The 12600-nt window shown below is 50.5% G+C and overlaps 1 protein-coding gene across 2 annotated transcripts in view; it reads right to left on the bottom strand.

Annotated features, from left to right (window-relative positions):
- The window catches only part of NEXMIF (neurite extension and migration factor), a 167735-nt gene extending 158191 nt beyond the window's left edge, over window positions 1-9544 (bottom strand). For both annotated transcript variants that reach the window (XM_029996413.1, XM_029996412.1), the window contains exon 1: window positions 9379-9544. The gene's annotated coding sequence lies outside the window, so the exon portion shown is untranslated. The remainder of the gene's footprint in view (window positions 1-9378) is intronic.
- Between the last annotated feature and the right edge of the window lie 3056 nt (window positions 9545-12600).

The following is a 12600-nucleotide window of genomic DNA, read 5'->3' as shown; positions in this document are numbered from 1 at the left end:
ATCCCAAAGGGTTTGTTTGGGCTTTAAAAACAAAACAAAAACCCTTGGCATTTGTCAGACTAAAACCATTTTTCTTTGGTCTTTGCACAACCATCCTTTCCAGATTTGAATAAATAACATCAAACAAATTCTTTCGACTTCCATTACCATGCAATGCACAGAAGTTGTTCAAGGAGAGAGAGAGCAGTGTGTGAAAGCACTTGATAGCGAAGGACTATGAGGAGCACCCTGCATAACCACTGTCAGATCTGGAAACGCTCATTCCAACCCCTCCGCTACCCTCTTGATATTTAAGCAGCCTATATTGCCCCAGAAAGAAATGATTCACACAGCCACAGAGATCAAGTTTAGGAGCTACCACCACAGGGTATTGCTTTACCCATAAACACATGGCGGGGGTACTGAAGGTATTAACAAAATAACAGAAATACTGACTAAACAGTGAGGTACATATCAAGTTCTCACCTTGACTCAGTAAATGACCAGTTCATTTACTGAAACCTGCAAATTTAGGTGCCCCTTCAGCAAATGCCCAGGTCTAACCAAACAGCAGAATATAGCATTGTGTAACCTGAAACCCCCTTTTGTTTCAACATCAGCCCGCAAAACGCAGGGCGAGAACTCATAGATGATACTGTCAGCTGCAGATTTTATATATTTTATGTTTATTATACGTTGTGATGGGGAAAATAACCCCTACGCTTTCACATGAAGTTTAAGGCACCACACAATCATTAAGCATTTCTGATACGATGTTTGGACTCCACTGTGCAAGCTTATTGACTGCAACACAGATTTAGTCTTTTCCACACCGCGCTGGGCAAACAGCTTCAAAGCACAATTTAAGCAGCATTTTCTTCTTCTCCCCACAATGACACTGAAATGTCACACTTACTATGTCACTCCAGGATCACTACCTATCCCTCCCTAAGGGGCCATCTTCCTCCATTCCCACTCTTGGCTCTTCTGTTGGTGTCGAGAGGGTTGGGGTTGAACCCCCCAAGGTGAAGCCTGCACTTGGGTTTTTGCTCACAGTCTCAAGCCGCTCACGTTGCGGAACTTCCCCTCCAGACCACTGACAGACTACCTGCAGTAGGTGAAAAGTTAATCCAAGATGCTTCTGAATTCATCGTGAACTAACCTTTAGGAAGTCTTACACTCATCCTAGTATTTGCAGTGAGGAATCCAGCACACACACTGACAGATTGTAGGTGTAAAGATAAACGTCATTAACAAGGGAGGAAAGGAGGTTGTAGGGAAAAAAAACTGAGAAAGGGACTGGGATACTAGGGTTTGCTTAACACATGAATCAGAAGCAGTAATTCCGTACACCAGTAACCATGTAACAGCCACAAACTAACTCTACGTTCAGCTCTGCATGATAACCAACAGCCATCTTTCCTCCAAAACCAGAAATGCTTCAGAAGGGTAAAATCAGTACTATATGCTGTTGATCATCAAGCACCAGGTCTTAAAACAACCCTCTGCAGAAGAAGTGGGAACTGTAAGAGCCGTTAGCTTGACACTGTATACAGGCATAAACTATAACCTGAAGGTAAACCCCGAAACGTAACTTTGCATTGCCTAATACAGCAATAAATTCTGAGACTGAGCTATCAAGCCGATCAAAAAATTCACCCTTTCAAACCAGAGACTTCTTGGAAATATAGTGGATTGCCTCGCCTCCCATTCACGTTCAGAAAGGCTGACATTTTTAACAGCTGAGACAAGGACAGGCCCAGTTCAAACCCAGAAAGAAGCAGGCAAGGAATTACCACAAATTAAAGAAACAGGCACAATAAACAAAACTGTTTTTACTGCAGCTCAAAATCTCCATCAAATGATAAGCTAACCAGACAAATAAGACAATTAAGTAAGTGAAGGTTACTGGGTTAGGACAAATTATTTTTTCTGTGGGAGGTGTCAGCTGACGAGTTTCTCTGCATTTGCCATGCTTGGCTGGGCTAATACCATGTGACTCCTCTGCTTCAGATAAACTCGTAGGCACCGTGGGCTAGTAATGGTCCTAAATTCCAGTATTATACATTAGCCATGCTGCTTGTATCAGAACCTGCTGTATTTCTGCACAAGTTGGTAATGTCTCCTCAACATACTTCAAAATTAATGTATCGCACACACAAAGAATCTAAGACAAGCCACTACATGGACAGGTGATTTTGATATAGTCGATTTCCTTAGATACGGACATAAACAAACCATGGGAAATTATTGCGTGGTGCTCCCTACAGAGCCAGCAGTGTCAAGAAGATAGGGGTTTGCTTGTTTGCTTTATTATGAGATGAAAAATTGTGGTCAGCAGCAGACTTTTGCTTTTGATCTTCCCGAAAATTCTACCCATCCTTCCACGTTAAAGGCACAGCTATCAATGAAGTAAACCTGTTCATGTAACGTAACCAAAACATTTAAACAAAACCACCCCAAAAACCCCACATCACAACTTTTTGTAGCTAAAATAATCCCACTCCCCAACAGTTCTCTTCACACAAATGAGATCAGCGACCACCCTGAAAAAAGGCAATTTTCATTTTTACCCTCAAGGTAAAACCCTCAAGGTTCACAGAGGGCCAAGAGTACTAATTGCTCCATTCCCTGAAGCAATATGAAATAAGACCAAGCATCCATCTGTATTGCCACTGAAATACTGGCATGAACCTTAAATTCATATTCAGAGTATTAAAACATGACTTTGCAGGCTACAGGGAAAAAGTGCTGCTAACTGACCAAACAGACACCAGATTCACTTTGTACTTGTTAAGCTCCCACCCACAACCCTTGTTTCCGTGAAGCAGTTAAGTATTTCTCTGAAGTTATTCAACAACTGTGAAGGTCAAGTATTGTCCTAACCGGCCGGTCGCAAACAAACGCACCTTTCATGTCGGCATGTGCTTCAGCCTGCTACCAGCCACAGAGTAAAACCCTAATCAGAGGAGAAAAATGACAGCAAATTGGTAGCAAAGGGTACACACCTGGTCTACAGAGTACAGTCGATGCTTGCAGACGATCTAGCTGACCCAGCGAGAGACCTGAAAATTGGGGCTAATGCAATGGATGGGAAAGAACTTTTTTTTTTTTTTTGATGTATAAAACTTATAGTTTCAGCTAAAATACTAAAAATTAAAAAAAGAGCTTCAGTGGCACTTCTGAAGAATGAAAAAAAAGCTTTGGAAGCTTTAGATTTGAAGCTTCACAAGCTCCTTATGAAAAATGCAAGCTTTGAAAAACTTCTGAAGATTTAATATTCTTACTTTGGGCTCTTCTACTGCCAACGGACTACGGATGCTGTAACTAATAAAAAATAATTAATGCCAATAAACAGGCCCTTCATAAGGCTTCAGCTTCTCTTCTCCATCAAAGACTCAAGTCATTCGTTGGGACACTGTACAGGAAAGAAAATCCATCCACAGAGCCTGTCTTTTCTACATTTGGTTCTTCTGCGCTATACCTCACAATCCAAAACCTTCCAATCACGAGGAAAGGAATTTGATTTTTTTTTTTTTTTCTAAGTACGCAGCTCCAAAGGCAACCCCTGAGCAGGGCAGAGACCTTACCCAGAATGGGACTGAGAAAGAGCTGGTAGTTCGCGCGCCAGCCCTCCAAAGCGCCCAGGTCTCAGGTAGGCAATGAAATGACCAGGCAGTTTCTCAGGAGTGTTCCGCACCGAGCGGTACCCTACAGTCCACCAAGCCATGTCCTGGCACTCCTGAAAGTCTAGCTACATCCTGCAAGATTCACAAGAGCTGATTTTTCTGATAACCTCCATCTGGAAGTCTGAGCGCCCTAAAAATGCAACAGCCTCATAGCATCAGCCACCTTCTCACCAGTTTCGGCACACCAGGAAAGGTACAATGACAACGCTTAGGATTTAGTACATGAGGAGCTCCTTACCCCAGGGGAGAGGGGAGGCAGAAATTGCCTCAACTATTTTGTTTTATTTTAGAAATCCTGCACTCCCCTCTCAAACTGACTTAGTGGAGAAGCACGTAACAGCTTCAGACAACAGCAGTGAACACCACAAAGCAGTAAGGATGACCTTTGCAACATGAACCGGCAATCCGTGCACGAGGAGCCATTCCACATAACAGAGGCTCTACATAGGCAAGGTGAGAAAGCTGATAAATTGGCAAAAAACCTAACCAGGGTCTAGGTCAAGTGTACAACCTCTGACATTCCTGCCAGTTTCAATGACGCGCTGAAGACTAGCATTGCAACGCCGTCCAAGGTGACGTCCAGAAGTCTGACCTCAAGCTCTCCTGGACTTTTAGGACAGAGATGCTCTTGGTCTCATGCCTAGGGATAACAACAGCTATTTGCAGAGACAACGATCACAGTAATGATAACGACAATTCAGAAAGGTGTTAAGAGTGATTTGGTAACTGAATCAACTGGAGTCCAAGCATAAGCAATGCCAGCCCTTTTGGTCCAGCATCCTATAGTCCTACCCTCCCAAGGGGCAACAGCAGGAAATCTAGACAAGAAGATCCAATCAGAAACTTCTAGTGACACATCCACCCATATTCTGAAGATACGGCACGAACAAAACAAAACAAAACAAAAAGAAATACAGGATCAGTGAAAGGAAACAATTAGCCAACAGAATTTTCTATCGTGGCAGACCATTGAGACAAGAACTTGGATCATTTAAGCAAATCAGGCATCTTACAGTAAATAGCGTTTCCAGAGCTTTGTTAAAACCAAACAAGACTGCACATATGAGCTCACATCACTGGGCATAAATCACCTTCTGAATACTGAAGGGTCAGATGAAAACTTTGCCCATGGACAACACCCCCCCATTGCTGCCCGCTCCCAGATCTCCCTGCAGCGTCCCCCGACGCAGCCGGCACAGACCTCCCCTGCGACCAGAGGGCACTGGGTTACATCCCTGTATTATTTGCAGAGCTGACGTAGCAATGCAGACACAGACCCAGCTCCTACGTATCACTGTTTGGAGACTGCATAATCATCCGGCTCAGCCCATGCAAAAGCAATATGAGAACACCTCCTGTACAGAAGAAATTCTCGAGATTTAAAGTTTTAACACAAGCTAACAAACGCCAGGGATGAAAGAAATCCTGGGATGAAAGATCTCCATGACACCTGCTTTGAATAAAAAGACATTGCTACAAAAATATCAGAGACCTGCTGGTCTAGAGCCTTTGCTACATGTCATTCCCCAGACATCAATTTGCAATAGAGGCACACAAAAGCAGTATTACACAGATTACATGCTACTCCCCTGAACTGCAAACAAAATCTACCCAGCACTACCACCTCGCCGTCCAAAGCACTACTGAACTAAAGCCACCTTCTCTTGCTGTTTATAAGACGACTTTGCTAAGGATAAGGCATGCGGCCGGGTTCAACACTGATTTGCAGAACTGACAGCTCCTCCCGCAAACTTCGCACCGGCTCAGCTTTACCAAATACTCCCAATTTTCCCTTACGTCCACAGGCAGGGAACCAATGGTACCAACACTACGGCACTGACAGCGGGAAGGCTTATCCTCAATTCGCGCATCCTTCAGGCAAAACCCACGCCCAACGCCTGGATGCTTAAAGCGGTTAATCATCTTCAGCATCTGTAACTTCACCGCTTTCTACACAACAATGTAACACACGGTAATTATTTAACGTTTCCTTGTAAGGGCACCCAGGAGCCCTAAAATCAAAGGGCTGAGATCCCACCGAGCCTCTCGCACCACACAGGCAACAAATCAGGCAGGTCCCTACGGGGGAACAGCCCGCACCCCTGCACAGGTGACACCACGGGTGCGTACGACCAACTGGAAGGAAGGAGGGAAGAGCAAGGTACCAGCAAAACATGGTTCGCTCGGTTTTATGCCACATGGCTCATTTACTCACTGCTGGCAGCTTCCACAAAATCAGGCTCGTCAAGCACCTGACTGTATACATAGGTAATGATTATAAAGCCAACTCAAGCGGGGCTAAAAGTACACAAAGATCTAGCATAAAAATAAAAAAGTGCAATCCTCTCCCAGGTGAAAATACAGGGCTTTGAACGTAACAGGTGGATTATATAAAAATTATTTTGCTCCCAATTCTCAGAATATTTTTTTTCAATTCCCTCGCAGACCAAAAATTGTCATTACTGAGAAGCAATAGCAATTTTACTGTGTTCAACATTCAGACTACCCACCTCTCTCAGGGCCAAACACAAACCCAACTACAGCAGCATCCGCACAGCCCCCACGTGAGGGCTAGGGCAAGGTCTGGAGAATCCACGGCTCTCCTCCCTGGATTCTACCCAAGGAAAGGATTATTTCCTGACGTTGCTTTTTGTTTGCGACAGGGCATAAACTTTTAAGGGGGCGGCTGGCTGTTGTGCTTGGGGAAATCAGCACGGTTGGCTTGTTATTACTCTGGCTACGATGGAAAAGCCTTATTATCTGAGAAGTGCTGCTGCACCTTGTATCGATGGCTGCGTCCTACACCCGAGATGCCAACCTGAGTCGGACCCCTTTGTTTGGGAACGCTCTCTCCCCAAGCCTTGCTCCTGTCCTTCTTGGTCCTGCATGCACATTCAAGTCTTTTCACATGTTTCTTTCCAAAGACGGGAAAAAGATACGCACGTGATCGATCACAAACACATCTACGAGGCATCACCACCTCAAAAAGAGGACACCATCAAAGCACTGCCCCACGCAGCCCTACTCCCTGTCCCTGTACCGGCTACAGAAGTTAAAACCCGCTGGCCACAATTTTTCCCTTGTTTTTTATCGGAAAGAGACTCCTCGTGATTCAGAACTCAACATTTAAATGGGCTGCCAGAGTCTCGCCTCCAAAAGGCAACAGCAAACACAAAAAAGGAAAAACAAACCCACAGAAATCCCCCCTCCCCGGCCCCCAAAGCAAAGCGCGGGGTGAGGTGCGGAGAGGGAAAGGGGGACGAGGCGCATGGGGAAGTCGGCCGGTTGCTCCCCTTTTCTGCCTCCCTTTTATTTCTGCTGAGTGTAGTAACACTTGAACTGGCTCTCTTTATTTGCAGCCGGATACGCGCTTTCAAAGATACTGTACTACTGTGTAGGCCAAGCAGGGACTCTCTTTCTTCCCTTAGTTAGGGCTTTTGGGAAAATAATTATTCACCAGAACTGCCATCGCGAACAGAGAAAGCTAAATCAATGTAGCTTTGTATGGGCCATTGCCACTGCAAAGCAAATACTCCATCAAGACATGGATCAGTGAGAATTTTATCACTAGGAATCCTTATGCACATCTTTGTGTATTTTTAATATCCATCGTATTACTCGGCGTGCCCCTTCCCTCCCCGTGCTCCTGCACCCCACCCTCCCCACGGATTCGTCTCGTGTCACTGGCAGCTATGGGGCTTGGCCGCAAGATTCACATGCTCAGTAGAAACATCTTAAACACACAGCCAGGTTTATTCTCTTTTAAAAAAAAAAAAAAAAAAAAAAAAGCATTGGTGCATAGCAGATTTATTCACTGAACAGGTTGATTTATTTAAAAGACTTGACATACATCAAAACCTACTATGGGCTTACATAATTGTTATCCGTTTAGCAGGTCTGGTTCTTTTGTCAAGTATTTGTTTTTAAAAAGTGATTCACGAAAGACTGCTGCCTTATGCACACTTCACATACCTCAACAAATGTAGTCTTGCATGGGGTATTAGCTGAAGTGACTTTAAATTGCATCCTACCTGCCTGAGCACTGCCGCTATTTTATTTAGTTTCTGTATTCTTCCCTTACCTAAACTGAAAAAAAAAAAAAAAAAAAACCAACGCCACCCCCAAACCAAAAACCAACAAGCACAAGCGTGTGTAGAAGCACACACACGATTCACTTTCCAGCAGACTCTTTGCTGTGGGCACAGTGGTTACCGCATTACCACGCTGCTCCAGCGATAACAGCAGGTACCTCCAACACCAAGAACGCACATCTGAATACCAGGATGTTGACGGTTGCACAGAGGTTTCGGGCAAAGCCGGCCGGAGGGGCCGGTGCGGGGCAGAAGGGACGAGCAAACCGCCGAGCAGAAGCCGGGGAAAACCTCAGGGATGACTTAAGGACCACAGAGCCGTTTTGTTTTCACGCAAGAGGCTCATTCAGGCCCTGGCTCGCACAGGCGCACGGCTCCCCTCCGGCCGCACGCATCCACCCGCGACACCCATCCACGAATTCCCCAAATACGCACCCATCCTGCGCTTGTTCCGAGCGGGAGGCGAAACGCCGGATAGCATCACCGAGAGAAAACGCGTAACCTTTGCTTTCGTCGCCGGTCCCCTTACGGCTTGTTTGGGTTAATATATCATAAACCGTATCGCTCGTGAGCAGCACAGTTCATTTCGGAGACGAGGATTTCATTATTCCTCACCCCCCCACGCCCCCCCCCCCCCGTTTCAGCATCATCCACGCACACACACACACACAGGTCACATCTTACACTTAGTAAGCAAAACACATTACCGCTGCCACCGCTGCACGGCCGCACAAGCGGTTCAGAAATTAAAGAGACCGGAATAAAAACCGCACGAACCCAATTCTCCGCCGCTCGCTAGACAGATGGTTAATTATATTCACAGCCGCATTTTTCGCTGGGATAGAGTTTCAGACAATGAGCCAGTTTTATTTGATTAGCCAGTTTTCTAGTTTAATACGTGCAGTGACAGTTACTTCCAGGGTTGGGGTTTTTTGTTAAAAAAATAAAAAAATTAAAAATCCCATCCCCCCCTCCTCTTTTTTTTTTTTTTTTTTTTTTTTTTTTGTTCTGGCCGAGGGCTGAAGTAAGTGCAGCCCCCCCCCCCCCCCCCCGGCCGCCGCTGTAAATAAACCCCACCGGGGCGTGAGGGGAGGCGGAGGAAGCACCGACGGGCGGCAGCGCTGCCGGCCTTTGGCGTGGGGGGGGGGGAACGGGACACGGACACGGACACGGACACGCTCGCCCCCCCCCCCGGGGCCCTGTGGGGCGGCGCCCCCGCCCAACGCAGCACCTGCCCGGGGCGGGGGAACGCGGCGCCCCGCGGGGGGGAGGCGCCAACTTGCCCGGTGCAGGCCGCCCCCCCCCCCTCACCTCACACCTCACACACACCACACACACCGGCCGCCCCGCTCCTTCCGCCGCCGCGTAACTTGCCCGCAGGCCTCCGCGCCCCGCACCGCCGCGCAGGCCGGCATTGCCATCAGCATCCCCCCCCCCCCCGCCCCGGCGGCGGCCGCCGCCGCCGCCTCCTCCTCCTCCCTCCTCCTCCTCCTCCTCCTCCTCCTCCGCTCGCCTCACGCCGCCTCCCCCTGCGGCTCCCGCGGTGTGTGTGTGTGTGTGGAGAGCGCGGGGGGGGGGGGGGGAGGGAGAAGAAGCAGCGCCGCCGCGGCGGGACTCACCTCAGCGCCGGGCCCGCGAGAGAGGCGACCGCGCGGGGCCGGCGGGTTCCCCCCGCCCGCCGGTCGGTGCCGGTGCCGGTGCCGGCGGTCGGTCGCTGCGGCGCTCAGCGCTGCTCCATGCGCCCGGGGCCCCGGCGCGCGCAGGTGGACGCGCCCGCCCCGCGCGCGCCGGCCCCCGCCCCCCCCCCCCCTCCCCTCCCCTCGCGCGCCGGCCCCCGCCCCTCCCCCCTCCCTCCCTCCCTCCCTCCCTCCCCCCCCGCCGCCGCCGCCGCCGCCGCCGCCGGGCCCTCGGCGGAGCCAGCGCTCCCGGCCCTCAGCGCTCCGCCGCCTCGGCGGCTCCCGGCCGGCTGATCCCCGGTCCCCGTTCCCCCCCCCCCCCACCCCCCCCTGCGGCGCGCAGCCAGCCCGCGCCGGCCTCCGCGTTCCCTGCGGAGGGAGGGACGGGGGGGGGGGGGGGGCGGCTCCCGCCTCGCCCCTCCGCCGCCGCCGCCTCCCCCACCCCGGCCGCCTGCGCCCATTCAGGAGGTGCCGGGAAGCGCCGCCGCTGCCATTGTTCCCTCAGCGGCGGGACCGGCGCCCGTTACCCCCCCCCCCCCCCCCGCCTCACACACACACACACACCCCCCCCCCGCCGCCGCTCGGCGGGAGCGCGCACCGCGCCGCCACCGGGCATAAAGGGCGCGTCACCGCGGCCCCTCACACACGCGGTCCCGGACAATCCCCCCCCCCCCCCCCCCCCCCCCACACACACACACAGAGCCCGGCGGGGCAGAGCGGGGCGGGGCGGCCTCACCTGCCGCCGGGGACCGGGGGCAGGTGCCGGTAACCGCCGCGGAGGAGGACCGGGTGCCGTCTGTGCCCCCCCCGGGGTGTGTGTGTGTGTGTGTGTGTAGCGGAGCGGCGGGGCCGTTATCACGGGAGTTGTGAGGCGGGAAGATGGGCGGCGGGAGGAAGGCAAGGCTGGCGGGGGGAGGTCGGTGCTTCGCCCGCTCCCTGCTCGGCTTACCGGGAAGGGAAGGGAAGGGCAGGCCGTACCGGCAGGGAGCTGACAATGGAGACGGCCCCGGCAGCCGGGGGGGGGGCTGTCCACCCCCGCCGGGCACTGAGGGGAAGGTCGTTCCCGCCTGAACTCTGTCAGTCCGGTTTAATTCTGTAAAACGGGAGAGGGGACGGGGGGGAGAAGGGGTCAGGGGTCGCGAGGGCTCTTCCGATTCATTTTCATTATCACCTTATCCACGCGTAACAGCTTCTGAAACTCTGCTTTACCCGCCAGCTCTCCGTTAAAACGAAGAGGCTGCCTCGCCTCAAGGTTGCTCAGGACTCGCCGAGGTGCCCGGCGCCCGAAGGGGAAGGCAGGGACAGGAGGGCAGGAGAAGCAGCCACGGCAGGAGTCTACATCTAGAGAGCCTGCCAGCTTGCAGAACACAGCTACAGAGCCTGCCAGCTTACAGAACACAGCTAGAGAGCCTGCCAGCTTGAAGAACACAGCTAGAGAGCCTGCCAGCTTGAAGAACACAGCTAGAGAGCCTGCCAGCTTGAAGAACACAGCTAGAGAGCCTGCCAGCTTGAAGAACGCATCCATCCTCGCAGGACCCCCGCAACAGCTTTTAGCGTTGCAGCCCGCTTTCTCCCTGACCCCCGCAGCGCTGCTAGCCCCGCACGTGCGCCGTGGCCAGAGTTACTCCGCTGGGGACTGGAGGAAAGTTGTGTTGTCCTACCTTCTGAAGCAGCAGAATTGTTTAGCAAATACAAAGCAAAGCAGACACAAGTATTTTAACTGCAGCTGAAGAAAAGCAAGATGAGCATTAGCCTTTTGGTTTAATTACATTCACTGTGGTATTTAAAAGAGAGGTTCCTAGTCTTAAGTTGCCGCTTGAGCTTACACGAAATTCTGCTGCCTTTTCATCCTAGACAACACAACGCATACAGTCTAAGAAGTCGATTAGGTAACACTGTGACTAACATTTTAAAATACCAAGCACTTTAGTCCTTGTTCTCACAGCATCGGAGAGCCCCATGTGTATATGCAGTAATAAAACAGCAATAGCGTATAGCAACATATGTAATGCGCTCTGAATTTGGAGCACTTTATACATCAACTTTCAGTACCGCAAAATAAGCAACTAATCTCATTTGTTCTTTGTTAACAGCGGTACCCGGGATATGCTATACATCCCATGCAAATAAATGATTCGTTCCCACTGCAGCAGGGCACATGCTTGAAGTGTTCCGCCCTGCTGTAGGAACAGAGGCGAGCAGTGAGCAATTTGACTAAGGCCACAGAGTGAGTCGTTGTCACCGCAGCAGCACCTCCCAGCCCTATCCTGAGTTACGGTTTTCCTCTCCAGCATCACCATGTTGCTGCAGAAGTCGCACAGTTCAATCCCTATACCTTTGCACAGTCGTAATCTCTGCCACAATGCTGCATTTTATTTCACACACCCACACCCACACACACCCATCATTTACCGGACAGAAGGATTCGAGAGTAATTAATCTGGGTCAGGTGAGACAGCGACAGTGCACCTGACAGCGCTCAGTAAACTATACATGCACTTGGACAGTGTTCATTAACTGCCTTCAAAATTTCATTAACTTGGGGGAGGTTTTCCCCTTGGTCCCTCTGCCCCCAGCACACTCACAAAGTGAGCTACTACCCTCAAAAGTGCCACCAAAGGCACACAAGCAAATCTGGGGGCTCCTCTGCTAAAGCACCTTGTGAATGACAGGAATGACAGGACTGGAAGCACCGGGGCACGGACACCATGTCCGTCAGACCTCCCCAACTCCTCACAGTGCCTTTGGGCAGGAGACAGCAGCGGTGCTGTGTGCCGGGAGGCTGGCAGCTACAGCAATCAGCAGAATATAATCACATAGATAAGATTAGACGTAAGCGTGGGGAGAGCCGTCGTGGAGATGAAAAGATACATTCAATTAAATAAGCATTGCACCTGGATCCAGTTTAGAAGACGACAACCCGAGTATTTACTTAAATGCTGTCTTTTAGAGAGAACACAAACATAAGGCTCAAAGATCACCCTTGTAGCTGTGATACAATAGAATGCCTTTAGCTTCACTTACCCACACGCTACTCATTTAAGGTACTAGAGTTACAGAGCCACCACAATACTAATCGATCAGCAGCATAAAATCCTGCACAGCATCTTGGGCAATCTTAAAAATTAACAGTCTGTGCACTGTGATCTTTTTATGTACTGCCAC

Source organism: Aquila chrysaetos, chromosome 21 (assembly GCF_900496995.4).
Source record: "Aquila chrysaetos chrysaetos chromosome 21, bAquChr1.4, whole genome shotgun sequence".
NCBI lineage: Eukaryota > Metazoa > Chordata > Aves > Accipitriformes > Accipitridae > Aquila > Aquila chrysaetos.
Note: the sequence above shows the minus strand (reverse complement) of the source record. Positions and strands in the feature narration are given on the sequence as shown.